The sequence below is a fragment of the Pseudochaenichthys georgianus genome, chromosome 21 (assembly GCF_902827115.2).
Source record: "Pseudochaenichthys georgianus chromosome 21, fPseGeo1.2, whole genome shotgun sequence".
Classification (NCBI taxonomy): domain Eukaryota; kingdom Metazoa; phylum Chordata; class Actinopteri; order Perciformes; family Channichthyidae; genus Pseudochaenichthys; species Pseudochaenichthys georgianus.
Genome location: NC_047523.1, coordinates 14066843 through 14071013, shown reverse-complemented (window position 1 = coordinate 14071013; position 4171 = coordinate 14066843).

Here is a 4171-nt window from a genome sequence, read left to right as displayed (position 1 = left end):
TAATTGATGCATTCTCTCCCTTTGACTGGTTAATGGAAAAGCACTTCTCATTAAACTGTCACTCACAAATATGCGGGGTGTGTGTGTGGTGTGTGTGTGTGTGTGTGTGTGTGTGTGTGTGTGTGTGTGTGTGTGTGTGTGTGTGTGTGTGTGTGTGTGTGTGTGTGTGTGTGTGTGTGTGTGTGTGTGTGTGTGTGTGTGTGTGTGTGTGTGTGTGTGTGTGTGTGTGTGTGTGTGTGTGTGTGTGTGTGTGAGTGAAACAAGAGAAAGAAAGGGAGGAAGATGTGAGCAGGTCATTAGAATACAGTGTGAAAGGAGAAGAGAGAGGTTGTGAAAGGGGAGAGGTGCAGAGAGAACAGACTATTACAACAATTAGTATGCCATTTAAAACGCTTTCCTTCGCAGCCGTTTGATATTGAAATTAAACAATGTGTCCCCGCAGGAGGCTGTCGGCGAAATTAGCCTGACAATACATTAATTGACACACACACACACACACACACACACACACACACACACACACACACACACACACACACACACACACACACACACACACACACACACACACACACACACACACTTTACCTTAAACCAAAAGGAACAATAACTTATATTGATGGTTATTTTTTATTTAGTCAGAAAACCACCCTGCCGTTCTTGATGGAATATATTGCTAAGTGATCGTAGAGTACTTAATTATTAAACAAAACAACATTTTAATCAAATTAAAAATAATTTCATCCATGTATTTCCTCTCCAATGGTGAAAGAAGTACATCAGTAAAAATAGAAATGCCACAGTCTAGGAAAACTCAAAATTATACCAAGAATAGTCATTGTGCAGATTTCCAGAAAATTATTAATTATATTATTGGATTACAATTAGTGATGCATTACTGTATTCATCACCTTAATGTTGCAGATGGTGTCGTGAGCTCATTTTAATTACTTTATACATGTATTAATATACACTTTTAAAAAGAAATATTTGTTGATTATTATTTTTTTTAATCTGAATCTGTTAAGCAACTAAAACAAACATTTCAGTCGAGTCAGAAGTACCTCTTAGATCAAATGGGGTAGAAGTATAAAGTAGCATAACATGGAAATACCCAAAAAGTACCTCACAATTGCGGCACATGAGTAAAAGAAGAAGAATCAGAAGAATGAACCCCTCTTTAATGGTCACACATGCAGAGCACACAGCACACACAGTGAAATGTGGGCTCTGCTTTTAACCCATCTACCAGGAGTAGTAGGAGCAGTGGGCAGCTATTGTACAGCGCCCGGGGAGCAGTGGGAGTGAAGGGGGAAGGAGGGTGTCCGGTGCCTTGCTCAAGGGCACCACGGCAGGGCAGCAGGTGAACTGGGACCTCTCCAAGTAGCAGTCCACACTCCATATTTTAGGTCTGGTCGGGGACTTGAACCGGCGACCCTACAGCTCCCTGTCCAAGCCCATACTGACTGAGGTCATATGTACTTATTCACTTTCCATAAGTCTTTACTAAAAATGGCTGCTGAACACTTTCTAAATGATGTAAGGAGCTACGTAGCACACTAGAGAGAGTTGCCACACCTGTGAGAAGCTCTGACTATTTGGGAAAGTGTCAATGGGGGGGCAGAGTCCACACCCTGCTCTGGGGAGAGGCACTTGTTTTAGTTATGGGCTGCTACCCTGCCAAACATACCATTATGGTGCTCTCATCTCTGAGGGGTGGTGGGTGCCGTTTACAGCTGGGAGAAGATTAGAAGTCAGTGGGCTGCAGGGCGAGGCCTGGTTGGTTTGGGCGGGGGATGAGGGAGCATGTGGCCGCTTCACCGCGCTGAATCACTGAACACATACACTAGTCAGTACACTCAGACTTATTGATCACCATCATCACTGCGTCTTAAGTTGTGTTACTCCTCAGAAGATTGTATATCAAAGAAAATAGATTACACACAGTCACTAGCAAGCAGTACAAATGTCAATGTGTTTAAATAATGAACATGACAACACTTTTTAAGGTCCACTATTTTTTACTGTTTTTCATCAATATATTATAGGTCTCAGTTGTATACAAAACTATAGGTTACTTACGTAACCCCAGTCCTCAGAGTAACATGAAGTGAGATGTCTCACTATGGGATGCGCCTCATCGCGGAGCAAACAGAAGCATCAATCTCATTACGCCAATCCTGATTGGCTGGTGATCTTGACGTCAGCGTCAGGGAATCCACCCCCTATAAGTAGCTTGCGCTACGTCGCATGTGTCATTCAAAATAAGCACCTCTTCTCGCTTCACCATAGCAAGGAGGGCCGTCTGGTGAGACATCTCACTTCATGTTACTCCGAGTACTGGGGTTACGTAAGTAACCTATAGTTCTCATTCATAACACTCCGTTCGATGTCTCACTATGGGATATTGTAGCTCCCGTATTGCCAGACGAGCTTATCTCGAAGGTCACCGATCAACCAGAATTTAACAGGTGGAGTCCCGACTCAACAAGGTGCCCAGCACTGCTCGGGCCACGCTTGGAGCGGAGACGTCTAGCCTGTAAAAGCAGACAAAAGTGAGCGGCGAGGACCAGCTCGCCGCTGCACAGATGTCTTGGATGGAAACATCCTTGAACAAAGCCCAGGATGTAGCCAGGCCCCGAGTTGAGTGAGCCCACAGACCCGAAGGTGCTTGCAAACTCTGACTCGTATAGGCCAAAGCAATTGCCTCCACAATCCAGTGGGAGAGCCGTTGCTTAGTAACAGGCTTGCCCTTGTGAGGTTTAGCCCAGGACACGAAGAGTTGGTCATTAAGACGAAGCTCTTTTGATCTGTCCATATGTGTGTGTAAAGCACGGACTGGACACAACAGATCCTGCTGCTGCTCCCCGGAGGAAACCAGCTGCGGAGGAAATGCCTCAATGTCAATTGGGGTACACGAACCAACCACCTTTGGTGCACCTTTGGGTTGGGTTTCAACAACACTCTCGTTTGCCCTGGGGCGAACTGAGTGCATGAGGGATGTACAGACAGTGCATGGATATCGCTGACCCACTTGGCGGATGCCAGGGCCAGTAACAGCACTGTCTTGAGTGACAGATGTTTCATGTCAGCTCCTTCCAGGGGTTCAAATGGGGTCATTCTGAGCCCATTTAAAACCACTGCCAGGTCCCATAAGGGCACCAGCGACCTGGAGACAGGGAGGAGCCTGCGAGCTCCCTTCTTAAAACGGCAAACCAAAGGATGTTGGCTAGCCGTCTTACCCTCAAAGCCCACATGGCATGCAGCAATAGCAGCCAGGTACACCTTGATCGTGGAGAAAGCTCTGTGTTTATCGATCAAGTCCTGTAGGAATGATAAAATCACCCCGACAGGACATTGAAAAGAGATGTGTCCTTCTTGAAGGTACCACTCCTCAAACACCCTCCACTTACAGTCGTAAAGAGACCTGGTGGAGGAAGCTCTCGCACTCTGAATAGTGTTTATCACCTTCCGATGGAGTCCCACTGTATTCAGATTGTACCACTCACGGGTCAGGCCCATAGTGCCCCGCGCTCTGGGCGTGGGTGAAGGATCGCCCCCCCCGCCTGAGACAATCTGTCCCTGCGTGGTGGGGGCTGCCATGGCTGCCCGCACAACAGCTGATATATCTCCGCCAGCCCGTACGTTGCGGGCTAGGGCGGAAACATCAGAGTAAGTGTGTGGCGTTGCTCCTTCACTCTGGCCAGAGTTGGGGGTAACAGAGCCAGGGGTGGGAACGTGTACAGAGGACCCGGAGGTCAATCGTGTACGAGTGCGTCCCCGCCTAACAGTGCGTTTAAATCGTGCATTAAAGAGAACAGCTGTCATTGAGCATTTTCTCTTTATGCGAACAGATTTAACGCGGCTCCGCCGTAACGCACCCACAGCGGACTCCCGATCCTTGGATGAGGAGTCCAGTCTGCATAGAGTGGTGCACCTCTGGACAGTAGTTCTGTCCCTAGGTGCATAACTCCCGGTACATGCGTCGCTCTCAGAGAGAGGAGACGTCTGCCGCTCCAAGGGATCAGTGTGTGTGCCAGTGTGTGTGACTGGAGACAACGCGACCTCCCTTGGCGGTTCATACACGATATCGTGTTGTCTGTCCTCACGAGGACCCCGTGGCGCGCAGGGTTTAGTTTTATTATGAGACCCATGTTGAGCGGGTGCTTTA